This window comes from Camellia sinensis, chromosome 10 (genome assembly GCF_055761805.1).
Source record: "Camellia sinensis isolate YWXY chromosome 10, ASM5576180v1, whole genome shotgun sequence".
Classification (NCBI taxonomy): domain Eukaryota; kingdom Viridiplantae; phylum Streptophyta; class Magnoliopsida; order Ericales; family Theaceae; genus Camellia; species Camellia sinensis.
In genome coordinates this window covers 179,999,217-180,018,488 of record NC_138970.1, presented here as the reverse complement: position 1 = coordinate 180,018,488, position 19,272 = coordinate 179,999,217, and positions in this window count along the sequence as shown.

The window sequence follows — 19,272 nt, the reverse complement described above, 5'->3', positions numbered from 1 at the left end:
TGACAAAAGTACCCTTACATGAACAAGAAAATACAACCGGGCACAAATACGAAAGGTTAAGCTTGTCTCAAGTTGAGATTAAGATTGGATTCGTTCAGTTCGATTTATGAGATCTATTTTTTGGATCCGTTTTGATAATCTGAACCGTGCAATGTGTAGAACTCGTCGAGTACTATATGCCTGTAAAAAATCACGTTGATCGGATATCAATAGCTATGTGATCAAATCAGCTTTCTATAAAAAAAAATGGATGGTGAAACAATTAACGGTTGATAAAAAAATGTTTTGTTCACATAGCTATCGATATCTGATTAACATGATTTTTTATAGACATATAATACTCGACGAGTTTTACATATTGCACGATTCGGATTATTAAAACGGAATCCATAGTGGGTCTCCACGGACCCAACAGCACGGTCCAGTCCGATCGTGGACTGGACCAAAGGCACTGCCAACAAGGAAACCCTTTTGGCCACAACTTTTAACTTCAGATTATTTGGATTATACTTTGAAAAATCTGATAGAAGTTATTTGTTGCAATCTAATTTTTATAGTTTAATCAGTTCATAACATCTTTAATGGCATGTTATAATTTAATTAAAGTTAAAATTTAGCAAATCTTTTAAAAAAATTATGATTTGATGATAAAGTGTATGATGTAAAGTTAAAATAAAATATAAATCACACTTACAATAAATATGATTTACAAATTTATTTTTTTGAGTAATTTTTGTTCATATTGTTGGAACGTTATTTCACCAATCCATAAGTCTACTTTTGTCTTTACCGTTGAGCTAGATAAAAGTCCATGGGAACTTGTCTCTCAAAGTTATATTTTTTATAAAAAAAAATTTCTTATTATTGTAATAGTATCATTCATAAATATTATCAAATTATATAAATTTGTCCTTTAAGATTATTTTAAAATTCAATACATGTCCCTTTATTAATCTTGATTATTTGAAATTAAAATCTTACGTCTATCTATCAATATGGACAAACAAAAATAGCACGGATGATCTTTATATACTTCTCCGTCTTCCTTTGGAAACTATAGGATAAATTATACTAATGGTTCCTGTAACTTACTTCTTATATTAATTTAATTCTTGCAGTTCTAATTATATTAATTTTGCGCTTTAATTTTTTACACTATGTCAATTTAATTTAATTAATAACATTCGTTAAAAAATTAGATAAAAATCAAGGCTAAAATAATCTTTTCAAATGGGAATGAACCATTTTAAATGTGAATAGAATATTTTACCCCTTAATTTAGTTTAATTTCTAAATAAATGTTATCAATTGAACTAAATTAACATAATACAAAAATAAAATTGATATAATTAAAACTATAAAGATTATATTGACACAACACAACTGACGAAGTAAAGGGGCATGGGATGTAATTATTCCTTAACTATATTAAAGTTAGGCAAGTTTTCAATGAGAAAAAGATGGAGAGAATAATATTGAAACAGTTGATAGCTTATTTTACGGCTTTTGTGGGGTTCAATGGTAGGCAGTTAGGTGGAGTCATATTAATTTAATTTATTCAAGCATGACGTTGTGCCAAACTAGGGCACACACTAAACATATTAATCAATGCAAAGGGTTCTATGAATTGACATTACAATTTAGCAATCCAATGATCTTCCACTCCTCAAATTTTTTTTATCACAACCTAATCAAGTGACTCAAAATTCAATATTGGTGACTACAAAATTTAAAACATGTTAAATTATATGCAAACAAATAGATAAGTTCAGCATGTGAACTGAACATGATAATCAAAGGATGTGTCACGTATTTTATTTTCCTTCTCTCTTTCTCTCTCTTTTGTTTTTTTCCTGTTTCTTATATTAATCTAATATGTTATGAGAATTTTAATTTCAAGAGGTCTTGAAATCAAATTTTTTTCACCCCCTATTATATCTATTATTAGGTTTTATCTGTCTTTATTCACCTTATTCTCTCAATCTATTTATGTCTCCACGTGCAAGATGGGATTGCACATGAGACGAATTGTAAATTTGATATACATTTGGATATGTTTCCTAATGGCTTAAATCTTTTGGACAATTAGTGACTTAACATGATGTTTTATATGACAAATACTTCAATCAATTATTTGTATGATTAATTTTGCTTTACATTAATATCTTACAATTGTAGACAAACATAATAAAATCTGAAAGCCCTAATAGATGTAATGTAATATCTATCCAAAAAGATATAGTAGTCCTTTATTTTTTACAAACACTCTTACAAGTTTCAGCATATGAATTTATTTAATTTAATTAAATATATATTAATGAAAAAAATATTTATGTGACTTTAATTAATTGGGACAGAAGTTTGCTTGACTTGATTTGGCACCCTTTCAAGTTTCAAGTTCCAAGAGTTAAGGTGGCTGTCCAATTCTTGTTGGATTCATATTAGATAATGGTAACTCATTTGTGACATTTTGTCCCCTTAGTAAGGTGTTCTAAGGTTGGAATATTTTGAAATGTAGTGGCTTAAATATCAATTTTCTCTTTAGTTTGACAATTTTTTTTAGCCTCCAATTTTGAAATAAGTAAGAAGCAACAATACTATAAAGTCATTAAAAAAAGTTTGTCCAAGCCACCTCGGGAGAACTTCAAACATTGTGGAAATTGTTAACAACAATTATAAGGTCAATAATTTTTTTTTTTAGCCAGGAGAGGAGAGGAGGGATGGAGAAGCGATATCATGCCACGACTTTAACAAATGAGTTATCAATATGAAAGAATAGGGCAAATTTTACTTTATTTCCTTACAGTTTGCGTTAGGTACAGTTTGCCCTTTAAACGTTTGGAAATGACTATATAATCCCCTTATGGTTTAGAGACTGAAGTGCATTTTCATTAACAATTTAATGAAAAAGACTAAAATATATCTATGTATTTGCACTTTAACCCTTAGTGCTTTATTTCTTGTGCAATTTACCATCTTGAAATTTAAAAATGAACATATAACCATGTTTCACATTTACTGTTAAGTCGGACAGAATGTTTAACAGTGCACTTCAGTTTACAAACCAAAGGTGAGTTATGTGGTCATTTCCAGACATTAAAAAGATAAACTGCATATGACCCAAATCACAGAAATAAAGTAAAGTTTGTTCTAATTTTTTTTGTTCACTATACCACTTGCTATTGCTCATAAGTCAATTTAATTAATGAAAATGCTAAAAGAAGGTTAGAAAGTGAGTTGTAGAAAAGATTTATCTTCATACACAAATATTAGAAAGAGAGTTGTAGAAAAGGTTAGTGAACTTGAACTTCCAAATTTAAACAAATCTAACTTCAAAAGCTCAATAACAATAATATTCTCCATACTGTTGAATTTTACTATCAAACCGTTTGTTGTGGCTTATGTTTGTAGTTTACATTGTAAAAATAAATTTGAAAAATTAATTATTCTAAAATTAGAGAAATAAGTTTTAAATTATGAATACAAATATCTAGTGAGAGAGCAGGGGGAGAGGAGGAATTTTGAGCATAAAAGATGGAAAGAAAAGGACATTAACCGAGGATTGTTTAGTGTCCCGACAAAGAATAAATTTTTTTTACAGGGTTTGGATTGCAAAATTAAAATTATATAAAACAAACTCAACAATGCTACAGACCACTAAATTCTTACCACTAACACCATTACTAATGATGTGGAAAGCAAAAAAAACAAAAAACAAAATAAAACTAAGACACAAAATACATGTGGAACCCACTACCACATCATTAGAGCAACCACTAATTAGTGGTCTCCATCATTTTTCAAACAAACCAACCAAAGGGCAACAGATTACGACATTCCACCCAACACGGCAACAAGCATGGGCATTATTGATGAAATGCTGACATCAACTCGAACAAACTCTTACAAATAATAACATGGCAAATTACAGACTTATAATTTTTTTTTAAAAAAAGGGTAAATTACCTTTGTTCTATCTATATTTGACTATTTTTTTTATTTTGATTTTTTATATTTTAATTTATTTTAAAAGTTAATTTACATTCAAAATTAAATAGAAAATGATACATTAACAGTTACGTGGTATAAAAATATTTTATTATTTATAATTTACATTTCTTACAAAAATTTAAACTCTAATATAATAGCATATTTTTATGTTATGTAACAATTAATGTGACATTTTCTGTCTAATTTGAATACAAATTAGCTTTAGGAGTAAATTAAGAAAAATTTAAAATATGAAAAGCCAAAGTGAGGAAGAAAAAAAAAAGTCAAAGTAAAAAAATGACTAAACATAAAGGGAAAAAAAAGTGTAATTTACCATTACAAAAAATTTGACAACCTCATAAAGGACCTAGCTCCTCTCCAATTATTGAAGAGGGTTGTTCTGCATTGGTGGATCCTAATCCAAACCCATGTCGATAATTCAAATTGTTCAATGTGTAAAACCCGTCAAGTACATTACCCTTACAAAAAATCACATTAATCAATAACCACTTAATCAGATCGCATTTCTATCGCAATTTACTCAAAAATTATATTTGAAAAAATATGATATAATCAAGTGATTATCGATATCCGATCAATATGATTTTTTTTATAGAGATGATGTACTTGATGAATTTTACACATTACACGGTTTGGGTTATTGACATGGGCTCAGATTAGAGCCCACCAATGCCGAATAGCCCTTTCCTGGAGAGAAGCTAGATCCTAATTTAAGGATTCGTTTGGGAAGTGGGTTGACTTTTTGGCTTTTTAAATTTTTTGACTATTTTAGCCTAGGGCTAAAAAGGCTGGTTTGGGAAGGGCTTTCCGTTTGGGAAGATGGTTTGTAGCTAAAATAGGCACAAAAGACAAAATAGGCTATTTTAGCCACAACAAACAAAACATCACATCAAACCCATAATCATTACACTCTTCTCTCACAAAAAAAAAAATCAAAAAAGCCAAAAAACCTTCCCAAACTAAGCTTTTTAGCCCAAGCTAAAATAGTCAAAAAAGCTAAAAAGCCAACCCACTTCCCAAACCAACCCTTAGGCTTTTTTGGCTTTTTTGGCTTCTTTTTTTTTTTGTGAGAGAAAGAATGTAATGATTATGGGTTGGATGTAATATCTTATCTTATTAGGCTAAAAAGCATATTTTGTTTTTTGTGGCTAAAATAGCCACAAAAAAAAAAGCCCTAACTTTTGCTTCCCAAACGAAGCCTAAATGTCACATTTATTTTAACTCTTTCAAGTTATCATTTGTTCGAAAATGTAATTTTATTTTGGAGTAAACCACGTAATTTTTTGTATTCTTCTGGAGGGCTACTAAATACCCCCACCTTTCTACTTTGAACCCTCTACCACCAAAATTGTTACCTTCTTTATTTTTGTTTGTACCCCTACCATAATTCCAAATATACCTTTTGAATCCCACCTCTACACTTTCCACCTACAACTCCTCATTCTTTCTTCAGTAGTTCTCCTCTCACTTCGACGACCCTTCTCCTCCAACAATCCTCTCTCAACATTCTTCCCTCGCCAATAATTTCATACTCCTTCTTCCAATCTCTATCCTCGCACTTCTAAGACCTCTCTCACATTTCGGTAGGTACCTCAACCACGATTGCCATCGTTCGGAAAATCAATTTTGAACAAAAGCCTGATGTTCGATAGTGTGTAGCCGAAAAAAAGCCATATGTTCGGTTGTGGAGCATCGAACATAGTCAACAAGTTCGGCTCTGTATAACCGAATGACAAGAAATTGACCAAACTGCAAGGTAGAGAGAGAAATCAACGAGGAGAGAGAAAGAGAGAGAGAGAAAGAGAGAGTCGCACACGAAAGAGAGAAAAAAGAGTAAGTTCTAGAGGATGAAGATCGTGAAAGAGAGTCGATCTAGGTTGCTCGGTGGTGTGAGTGTTCACAATGGTGTGAGTACTTGTGTTAATTCTCACCAAAAGTGCTAGACTTTTCCGGTAATGAGTTCCGACAAATGCCATGCACAACGTTATGGCTGTAGCTAGCAACAGATAAAGTAGAGATACACCAACAAAGGTCATTGGAGAGTAAAAGATGTAGATATTTGTATGTTTTATGTATGTAATGGTCGACTTCGTCATGGATTCTAGCAATGTCGAAGTAAACAGATCGTGATCAATTAGAGCAATAATTTCAGAGTTCAAAAACCATTGATCATAACTGGAGGTTTTCAGCGGAAGCGGAAGTATGATGGTCGATTGGTCACTAGAGGGTATCAGCGAGAGTGAAAGTGGTGGTGGGATTAGGGTTAGGGTTAGACTTGGAAGGATAAGGATAGGGACAAAATTGAAATTTAATGTTAGGACAAAATTGTAATAAAAAATTAAAAAAAAATCTAAAATAAAAATGTATGGACATTTAGCAACCCTCTTATTTTGTGCTTGACTTAAATTCTTATTTTGTTTCTCTTCGTATTTCAAGTCTTTCCAAACTTGGTTAAATGTATCAATTCTTAACATAAATTATTGTAAAATATATATTCCTCGATAAAAAAGTTTATTGTAAAATATATAATTCAATGTAAAAATGATGATCTTATCAATTTTTTAACCATACAATTAACAAATTGCTAATAAAAATAGTAATAAATAGTATGTGAATTAAAATTTCATAAGAACCTAGTGTAATTATATTAAATTTGTAGAGTTTAATGTAATTTTTATTTATTTTTTAGTTTTTTAAGTCCTTTGTCATCTCGACAAATTGACATGCAAGCCCCATGTCTAAATGGTTCGTGCCATTATATTATCGCCGCCGACACCTGACATCACAATTTTTATGGACCGTCCGATGAATGTCAACGTGGAATAATCTCATTCGATGAAATGATGTTTAAACTCCCAAACAATCCTTCTGTTGCAAAAAGAAACAGATTCAGAAATTTTTCTACAAATTTTACTTAGAAAGTGACTCTGAGACACTCAGGGTAGAAGCTAAAAAAGTGAGTGCTTTGACTTTTTAGTTTTTTTTAAATCAAAAAAATTAATTTTTTTAATCAAAATTTTTTGCTGAAAAAAATCATTAAAAAAGTTAAAAAATCAATTTTTTTTTCAATTTTTCAAAACACCACTATATAATATAAATTTAACTTGATGTATTGTGAGTTGTATTTATAATAAATTCAATTTACATAAAATAAAATTTATGAAAAAAAATTCTAAATTGATAATATTATTGTTAATTTTAAGGATAAATTATAAATACACCCTCTGAGATTTAATTAAAATACGAATTGCCCCCTATGATTTTAAAAATTACATTCCACCCGTTGGGGTTTCTAATTTTATAACAAATCGCTCATTTTATTAATAAATCATCAAGTCAATTAATAATTTTTAATGATATTAAAAATATGTTTCAATTAATAATTTAGGTAATTTATTATTATATAATAGTACAATTATGAATTTCATTTATTTAATTAATTCTGTTAAATAAAAAATTTTAATAAGGGATATTTGTAATTTTTCAAATTACAAGAGATAATCTGTATTTTAAGTAAATTTCAAATGATGTATTTGTAATTTATCCTAATTTTAATCATTTAGGGTAAATAAATTTACTTTGGATGGTGGGTCACCACAATCATTGAAGTGCTTGTGATAACAATTCATCCATGTGGTTGATGGCAATCTCTTTGGCAACCTAACCACGGCAGAGTAAACAACCAAACCACTGAAAAAATAAATAAACTTAACCATTGATTTTTGTGAAGTCGATATATTTAAATAAAAAAATTTGTACACACTATGCATACAAATTTTTAATTGAGAGTGCATCTTACATGTATGGATTCCATTTTTATGTGAAATTTTTATATATGTGTAGAATTTTTTTTCGAACATGTAACATTGCTTAAGACAGAAATTTAAAAAAAATATTATAAAAAAAGTGAGATTCAAATTTAAAATGGATCTCCACCCCATATTATCTTCTTAACATATATTTTTGAGTAAAATTTTATAGGCTCCTCATATGACTGTAAAGAAATAAAGCTTGATTAGGCTTACAAGGTTAGTTGGATGTATAATATTAATAGTACTGGTGTCTTTTGGTTGTTTTAATTTTCCATGTGTAGTTTGTCAATCAAAATGTTAATGACCCAACATTACAACAAAACTAAAATATGAGGTTTGAATTATTTAAATTAAAACTTTGAGAATTAAAATGAGACTTTGTTTAAACTAAGGGATTAATAAAAATACTAAACTAAATTATCGACAAAAACTACCAATTCTGCCTATGGAATGGATTGGTATTTTTTTTTGATACTTTTGTAAGTGCATTTTTTTTTTTCAAACAACTAAACTTAAAGAATTCTTGGTAATGAGATATAAGAGTTTTAACCAATCGGACTAGTCCAATTGATTTGTCTTTGCTGGGTAGTTGAAAGGGGAAAACAATATATGTCAAGGTAAGAAAAAAATCATCTATTATATAAATTACAAAGACTTAAAATTAACAAAATTATATCATATCATCTGTTAGTATACTAATTGATATACCAATTGGTGTGTATAGTTTTATTGGAAAACATTAACTCACTAATTTTAGTGTGATTTCCAAAATATATATAAACTAATCACGACATGCATGGTTTAATGGTTGATCCAACCACCAAGGAATAATCACTCAAGTTTAGTAGTAAGTACTAGCTTGATTTAGGGACTTAGAAGGAATTTATGAAATGAAAACAGAAGAAACAAAGTAAATGAAATATAAGAAAATTATTATTAAATAGTTTAAGAATATTAATTATGTAATATTATTTATACAGTGTTTTAGACTAATGAAAAATTATAACACATAAGTGGATTATTTTTTTATCTCTTAACTACTTAACACGGTATGTTAATATTGTTTTATCTATAAAAATTTTCACTGCATTTTGAAAGTTTCACATGAATAATGTCACATGAAACTTCAATACTATCCAATAATTATCTTAAATATAAGATAAATGTTTTTCACTTTTTCATTCTTTCTTTTTTTCTTTTCCTTGCACAAATTTTCCTTCAATTTTTTTTATCTAATTGTGTTAGGTTTAAAGATTTGAGACTTTTTAAAGAATAAATATTGAAAATTTTAATTTTGAAATTCTAAAAAGAGTTTTAGTGATGTAGCAAAGAGTAAGATCCACATGTAATGTAATATGTATACCTATGTTTTCATTTTTTCTCCTACCACATTATTAAAACTTTCTTTAAAACTTCAAAATTATAGCATTCTATCATTGTTATTTTTAAAATTTCCATTCAAATTCTTGATGTAAACTTAACTTATGGAATTGGGCCGGTGGATGGGCCCAGATTTGCCAGTATCCGTTGAAACAAACTTCCCGTTGTCCAACTCAGCAGTTTTATCATTGAGAAATCCTTGACAGCAGGAAAGGCCACACATGCTTTTCAGAAAAAAAGAAAAAAAAGAAAAGAAAAAAAAAAAGGAGGATAAATTATAAATACACCATTGAAATTTGATTAAAATATGAATCGCCCCTATAATTTTAAAAATTACATTTCATCCCTGAGATTTCTAATTTCATAAGAAATCACTCATTTTATTAATAAATTATTTAGTCAATTAACAGTTTTTAATGATGTTAAAAATATGTTTCAATTAATAATTTAGGTAATTTTATTATTATATAGGAGAGTAATTATAAATTTTATTTTTTTAGTTAATTCTGTTAAATAAAAAATTCTAATAAGGAGATATATGTAATTTTTCAAACCACAGGGGACAATCTATATTTTAAGCAAATCTCAGGAGATGTATTTGTAATTTATCCAAACAGTGGTACTACATGTATCAATTAGTGTACCAACACTAGTTATGACATTATTATTAGCCTCACTCATTATATAAATTATAAATACCAAAAATCTCTTAAATTATGCTACATCATCAATTGAGACACTAATTAATACACTAATTAATGCATATAGTATTATTCAAAAACTAATGTGGTGAAATGCAAATTTATCAAAATAAATAATATATCTTGTTAATTGTAAAAATATTACCCCTATATTATTTTAGTGAAAGATTCTTTATGAATTTTCTATAACAATAGATTTTTTCTCTTCTAAAATTTTGCATTCGCTTAATATATAAAAAATGAGACAGTAAAAATGGACAATCCAAAATTATTAATAAAATCGAAATTGTAAGGCTAATTTTAAATTTCACGTAAAGAAATCAATAGATCAAAAACATTTTTTATTCTTTTGTTATTTTTACTTTGGATCAATATGCTAATCTCGTTAATTTTGTAATACAATTGATTTGGGAAAAGTCATAAATTTTTTAAAGCCAAATTAATGTTCCTAAATTTTATTGCTTTAAATAGAGTCTTCAATAGTTTGTTATTAGAGTTGCCAAAGCTATAATATAACAATTTTGGTGCAAAAGTGATTCTCTAATGATTTATCATTGGAGCTGTTAAATTTGGCAAATACCAAATGTGTCAATTTATCCAAAACCGACTGTTTTCTTCCTCCCTTCCTTCCTTCCTTCATTTCTTTCTTTCTTACCTTCCTTTTTCATCATTCTCAGCAAACCAATTGCGGTTGACAAGCTCTCTGTTTCTGCATAACTCAACAAAATTTCATCCACCAGTCGATCACCCGGTCGTTCGGTTGATTGACCAGCTAAGATAGTTGTCCAACCTCGACTTCGGTTGGGATTTGCCAAAATGGCTTTGCATTATTGGAGCACTATTGTTATAATTTAACAATTTGCTATTATAGCATGTTTTTGGAGATGCTATAATAACATTTATCTTTAGAGATGCTCTTAAATTTAGTATTTACGTAAAATTGTGAAAAATACAAATTTTTGCACCTTCTTTTTTTTTTTTTTTTTTTTTGTACTCGGACTTAGGATGGCCAATTATTTTGAGCTTCAAATTGTATGAAATTGTATGCATTTGCCTAAGTTCATCTCAAATTTAATACGGACTTTTAAATTTTTCTCCAATTATACACAAAATTTGAAAATATGTGATTTAAATTTTAAAAACATTCCATCTGTGTGTGAGTTGCACGGGTTAGATTCGCTCAAATTTAACTCCAACATGTATAGAATGATTTGCTGTTGATTATTGATATTTCTGCTAACAAAACAAGCTTACAATATGGGCCGGAAGCTCAAGTTCAATAGGCTGATCTATAATTGGGCCATATTTGCAGCCCAATCTCCTTCTATGTGATTTAGTTGTGAAAAAATTGTATTTATAAACTTCTCATTCAATGATCGATTTTAGAACTCCATTTGTTTATTATTACATGTAATCGGGACTGTTTAATGCGGTTTGTCTTAATTGATTATAATTTTTTTTTATTCTAAAAATTTTTGACAAATTATTTGATTCAACTTTTGCTTATAATTTATTATGTAAAAATAATTTAAACTAAGAAATGATTACTTTAATTTTTATTTTTTTATTATCAATTTTTAATTTATAATAAATTGCACTGAACAAACTCATGTTGTTTCATTTTGAGCTCATGTCAGATATATGACATGTCAAAAATATATATATCTGATTTAAAAATATAAAGTATATGAATATGAATATATATATATATATATAGTAGATGCAATTAAGGGTGACCTTAGTTAAGGGTGACCTTAGCTTAGCTCCGTGACTAGCAATCTAATCTATAAATCTTTTATCTTTTATTTTTTTTAATAAATTATAAATACACCTTTAGAATTTGATTAAAATATAAATTACTCTTATAATTTTAACAATTACAAATATTTTTTGTTAAATTTTTTTTATTTAACAGAATTAGTAGACAAAATAAAAATTTTAACTATTCTCCTATTGTACGGGAAATAAATAAACCTTCTCGTATAATCCTGTTGATCAAGTCTGTGCTCCTCCAAACGTCGTCGCTTTACTCCCTGAAAACACAAACGTGAGCTAGCCGGCGGGTGTGTGCCGGAAATCCCTCCGATGCCTAAGTCAGCAACAAGACAATAGACAATAAGCTCTAAGCTCTGTGTATTCTAGAGTAAGAATTGGGATACCTGTACAAAGGTCTGGTCATGAGCTTTTATAGACTTTACTTTGGCATAATCCTAATAGGATTCCAACTCTCCCTATAAGAGTCCTCCTAGGAATCACACACCCTACTCACTACCAACCAAGTGAGATGGTTTTGCATAATCCTAGTAGAACTATACTCTCCTTAGCAGAGTCCTCCTAGGAGTCATACTCCTACTCACTACCAACCAAGTGAGATGGTTTACACAATCCCGGTAGGACTCTAACTCTCCTTAGCAGAGTCCTACTAGGAGTCTCATCACTGCAAGCCAAGTGAGATGGCTGAGCTTTTTACCTCGGTTATACATTCCTGCCCGAACTGATTTATCTCGGTCCCCTGCCCTTCGGACCGTGCGATCGAAAGCCGATCTAACGGATGCCACCCTGCCGAGCTATACACAGCTCGACTTTCGCCATTGATGCTACCTCCTTTAAATAAGCTGCTGCAACCACACTGAGCTAAGTTACCTCGGTCACACGCTTAAGTAATGATGTAGATGGCGCCCGGCCGAGCTATACCAAGCCCGACATCCTTTCTCGCCAATACCTCGGCTAACCACCAGGCTCATTTATTTCGGCTGACATCTTTACCTCGGCTAACATTGCGGTCAGCCAAGTTACTTCGGCTCTGTGATACTTTAAGTACTACTATCAGTCTTGACTTCGAGATGACGCCCTGTAGAGCTATCGTTTAGCTCGGTCCTCTTTCTATCGATACCTCGGTCCATAGTTCGGCCCAAACCCAAAAAATGAGATGTCTTCTTGGCCTAAGACCGAGCTACACCATCCCTTATCTCGACCCATTACGCGGTCCAACTCCCAAAAAAGACTCTTCCTAGCTCGGCCCAATTTGTTTTACAAATTACCCTCTCATCTATACAATAATAAAATTATCAGAATTGTTAATTAAAATATATTTCTAACATCATGTTAATTGACTTAATAAAGTATTAATAAAAAAGGTAAATTGTTATGTGATTCAAAATTTGATAAGATATAATTTCTTAAATCATAAGAACAACTCATATTTTAAGAGATTGTTTGAGTATGACTTATATAAGATTCGTTTGGGATGTCGGTTGACTTTTTGACTTTTTGAATTTTTAGCTATTTTAGCCTGGGGTTAAAAAGTCTCATTTTTTTTTACTTTTGTAAAAGAAAAAATGAAATAATTATGGTTTGGATGTGATATTTTATCTTATTGGGCTAAAAAGCCTATTTTGTTTTTTTTGTAGTTAAAATAGCCAAAAAACCAAAAAGTTTGACATGCCTAACGAAGGCTTAATAAATTTTTTACTTTTTATTAAAAAAAAAACGTATAAAAAAATAAAAGTATGTGACAAAAAAATAAATAAATAAACAAATAAGCTATTTATTTGTGGTATTGCCAAATCATTTTAAAATCTCAAAATTTTGTATTTGGAACTAGTAGTTGACCTGTGCAATGCACGTGTTATTTTTTTTTTCAAAAAATATTTGATAGTACAATGTGTGTTATAAAAAAATAATTATGATTTTAATTATTTATTTTGATAATATTGGCACTATCGTTCTATAAAATTATTACTTGAATACTTATATATATATATATATATATTAATTTTAGTTAAATTTTTGTATATTTTGATAATTTTAGTTCTATCGTATTATAAAAGTATAATTATCTTATAATAATTTTATATGATATATATTAAATTATAAAATAGTAAAATAAATACTCATTTGATATTAAAAATAATAGTTAAATTAGAAGAAGAATTAATAATATAAAATTAAAAGTAATTCTAACTATTTAATTTTCTTTTATATTTACTTGGAAAATAAAATATGTAGAAATAAAAATTATATAAAAAAATAAATATAAATATGTTGTAGTTGGATTATCATATAATGATTTTATATGAAATATATATATATATATATATTAAATTATAAGATTGTAAAATAAACAATTTTAATTAAATTAAAATATCAACTATATAAAAGAAATTTAACAACGACTAACCAATAAAGAATCACATAACAACATTTAAAACCAAAAAAAAAAATAATAATAAAAACATCCAAATGATAGATACATTTTAGTGTGTGAAATGATTAATCATCTGAAATGTGATGTCAAAACATAAAAGAATCTACTGCTTAATAATTGAAAAAGTAACTCAAGTAATAAATTTGAACTTTAGAGGTTTTTCGAGAGTATCATTGTTATGCATGTTTTTCCTCCTGTGAGTTGTGATTATATAAAATAATGTAGGAAATGAAGTATAATTTTATATATATAATCACTATAAAATTTAAACAACAAATCCATAATATAGAATTTGTATTAAGTATAGAATAATGCATGGAAAATAAGAAAAAAAAAAAGTAATTTAACATTAAAAAAAATCCTTGAAAGAATTAAGAAGAAAAACGTGAAGCACAAAATTGGTATTGGGTTTGTGGATTATCTCAATTTATCATGAAAAATATACGGAAAATAAATATTTGTCAAATAGAGTTTAGGTAAAGTTAGTATAATTTAAATTATGTTTAAGTTTGTGTAGAATTCTATATGTAACTTAGAAAATACATGGTAACATGGCTCTCTTAGAAAAAGTAAGCCCTTCTAACGTACCACCTAAGCATGAGAAAAAACTACTTTTAATAATATACTAGCAGTTAATCCGTGCAATGCACGTACTATTTTTTAAAAGTATCTGATGGTACAATGTATGTTATAAAAGAATAATTTTAATTTTAATTTTAAATTAAAATTAAAGTATAACTATAATTATTTATTTTGATAATATTTTATAGTTTTATAAAATTGTTAATTGAATACTTATATATATTAATTTTAGTTAAATTATTTTTGTATTCTGATAATTTTTGTTCTATCATATTATAAAAGTATAATTGTCGTATAATAATTTTGTATGATATATATTAAATTATAAAATAGTAAAATAAATACTCATTTTGATATTAAAAATAATAGTTAAATGAGAAGAAGAATTAGTAACATAAAATTAAAATTAATTCTAACAATTTAATTTTCTTTTATATTCATTTGGAAAATAAAAATATATAGAAATATAAATCATATAAAATTTATTAAAAAAAATTAAATATAAATATGTTGTAATTGAATTATCGTATAATGATTTTATATGATATATATAAACATATATTAAATTATAAAATTGAAAAATAAACACTCTTAATTAAATTAAAATATCAACAATACAAAAGAAATTCAACAACAACTAACCAAGAAAGAATCACATAACAATATCTAAACCCAAAAAGAAAAAACAATGAAAACATTTAAACGATAGATACATCTTAATATGTGAAAGTGATGTCAAAACGTAAAAGAATTTATTGTTGAACAATTGAAAAAATAACTCAAGTAGTAAATCCAAACTTTAAAGGTTCTTCGAGAGTATCATTGTTATGCGAGTTTCTCCTTCTGTGAATTGTGATTATATAAAATAATATAAGAAATGAAGTATAATTTTATATATAGAATCACAGTAAAATTTAAACGACAAATTCATAATATAGAATTGGTATATGATATAGAATAATGCACGGGAAAATAAGAAAAGAAAGAAAAGAAAGACAATTTAGCATTTAAAAAAAAAATCCTAATATCCTTAAAAGTTTTAAAAAGAAAAACGTGAAACGCAAATTAGTATTGGGTTTATGAATTTTTTCAATTTATCATGAAAAATATATGAAAAAAAAATATATGTTAAATTGAGTACATACAAAATAGATAAAGTTAATATAATTTAAATTAGGTTGGGTTTGTGTAGAACTCTACATGTAATTAAGTTAGTATAATTTAAATTAGGTTGAGTTTGTGTAGAACTCTATATGTAATTAAAAAAATTACTCTCTTAGAAAAAAAAAAGTAAACTCTTATAATGTGCCATTTAAGCATAAAAGAACCACTAATTTTAATAATCTATATAATAAAGTAGGATGTTTTTGAATTTGTCCTACACACATTTGTCCTACTAAGACATTTGGACGGCTCAGATCTATTCAAATTATAAATCAACGGCTGAGATATATTTTCCAAAAAATATCCTAAATGTACATTTTCTATTTTCCCGTTTCTCTCTTTTACTTTTTCCGTTTCTCACCTATCATTTTATGATCCCAAGATCCCACCTTTCTCTCTCTCTCTCTCTCTCTTTTATTTTTTTATTTTTTTTATTTTCTACCATTTTTATTTGTCTCTCTATTTTTTCCCCCCTCATTTTTATTCACTTATTTTTATTCATATTATATGAAAAAGTCTGCTATCTCAGAATTAGGAGCCAGATTTTACTATGTGTAGTAGTGATTAAATTAATGAATTTTATAGTCCACAAATTAAATGAATTTGAACAATTAATTACTCCCTCCGTCCCAAAATATTAGTCCCTTATTCCATTTTTTATTGTCCCAAAATATTTGTTCCTCTTCAAAAATCAAGTACAAAAATAATATAAATTTCATCTTTTGCCCTTTTTTTAAATTAATAAACAATATAAAAAGTACAATTATCACATTGATATTCCCAAAAAATATACTATCAAAAGGATAATTTTGGAAAATTAACTTTTTTCAAATGCAATAATTGTACTATAAAAAAAAGTTGGATTCCCCAAAAGTGACCATTATTTTGAGATGGAGGGAGTATTATTTTTAAATATATTGAATACGTGATAGACTTCATAAATTTAGACCTCATATGAATCCTCAACATCTATGTAATAACGCAGGATGGTTTTTGAATTTATCCTATACACATTTGTCCTACTAGGACATTTGAACGGCTTAGATTTATTCAAATTATAAAACAACGGTTGAGATATATTTTTCAAAAAATATCCTACATATATATTTTTTATTTTCCCGCTTTTCTCTCTCTTACTTTTTTCTTTTCTCACATATCCTTCTATGATTCCATGATTCCACCTTCCTTTCTCTTTTATTTTTATTTTTTTATTTTCTTCCATTTTTATTTTTGTCTCTATTTGTTTATTTTTTATTTTCTCCTTTTTGTTAACTTATTTTTTATTCATATTATATGGAAAAATCTGAGATCCTAGAATTAGAAATCAGATTTTACTGTACGTAGTGGAGATTAGATTAATGAATTTTTTAGTCTACAAATTAAATGAATTTGAACAATCAATTATTATTTTTAAATATATTGAATACATGATAGACTTCATAAATTTAGATCTCATATGAATCTTTAACATCTATATAATAAAGCAGGATTGTTTTTAACTTTGTTCTATACAAATTTGTCCTATTAGGACATTTGGACGGCTCAGATCTATTTAAATTATAAAACAACGACTGAGATATATTTTAAAAAAAATTTCCTACATGTACATTTCCTATTTTCCCGCTTTTCTCTCTTACTTTTTCAATTTTCACCCATCATTCTATGATCCCATGATCTCACATTCCTTTTTCTTTACTTTTTATTTTTTTATTTTCTCCCATTTTTATTTTTGTCTCTATTTGTTAATTTTTTTATTTTCTTCTTTTTGTTCACTTATTTTTTTATTCATATTATATGGAAAAATCCCAGAATTATGAGACAGATTTTACTGTATGTAGTGGAGATTAGATTAATAAATTTTTTAGTCCACAAATTAAATGAATTTGAACAATTAATTATTATTTTTAAATATATTGAATACATGATAGACTTCATAAATTTAGATCTCATATGAATCTTCAACATCTATATAATAAAGCATGATGATTTTTGAATTTATCCTACACACATTTGTCCTACTAGGACATTTGGATGGCTCAGATCTATTTAAATTATAAAATAACAGCTGAGATATATTTTTCAAAAAATATCCTATATGTAAATTTTTTATTTTCCCATTTTTCTCTCTTACTTTTTCCATTTCTCACCCATCCTTCTATGATCCCACCTTCCTCTCTCTTTTCTTTTTATTTTTTTTATTTTCTCCCATTTTTATTTTTCTCTCTATTTGTATATATATATATATATATGTATTTTTTTTTTCCTTTTTGTTCACTTATTTTTTAATTATATTTTATGGAAACGTCTGTGATCCCATAATTAGGAGCCAAATATTACTGTGTGTAGTGGAGATTAAATTAACTAATTTCGTTTTTCTCTCTTACTTTTTCCGTTTCTCACCCATTTTTCTATGATCCCACCTTCTCTCTCTTTTCTTTTTATTTTTTTATTTTCTCTCATTTTTGCTTTTCTCTCTATTTGTATATATATATATACATATTTTCCTTTTTGTTCACTTATTTTTCAATTATATTTTATGGAAACGTCTGCGATCCCATAATTAGGAGCCAAATATTACTGTGTGTAGTGGAGATTAAATTAACTAATTTTATAGTCCACAAATTAAATGAATTTGAACAATTAATTATTATTTTTAAATATATTAAATACCTGATAGACTTCATAAATTTAGATTTCATATGAATCTTCAACATATTTTATTAAACCAAGATAGTTTTTGAATCTTCAACATATTTTTGTCCTATTAGGACATTTGGATGGCTTAGATCTGTTCAAATTGTTTTGGTCCTATTTAGCTATATATTATATAAGCAAAAACGAGTTTTCGTGAGGAGATTTGTCAGAACTCCAAAATTTTATAATAAATTTGTGATTTTATCAAATTAAAAAATAAATTTAAATAGTGTTGAGATTACAATTATATTATAATCTTAACATTATTTACATCGTGCCCGAAACCATAAGCTAGTATATATATATCATATATATATATATGATTTACCCTTTTTATATTTTGACGTTATCTAATTTTCATTTTGAAAAGGTTTGGATGTCTGTGGACTCCAGTTTGGGACTTAGGCCTAGTTTGGGAAGACTAAATAAGTGTACTTTTTGACTTTTTATAAAATATGGGTTGGGTTTGGGTTGGGTTTGAAGTGATGTGTTAGAGAGGTGATGTGACTTAAATAAGATGATGTGACTTAAATAGGATAGTGACTTTTTAACTTTTTGTCTTTTTTGCCTCATGCCAAACTTGGCCTTAGTCCTTGGTTGGGGAGGAGACCCATTCCAATTCCAATTTCCAATTGTACCCTAATACTGTGAGTTTGATTTGAGAATTTAAGAAGAAATTTAAAAAAGAAAAACAAACAAAAAAAAAAAAGAAGATAAAATA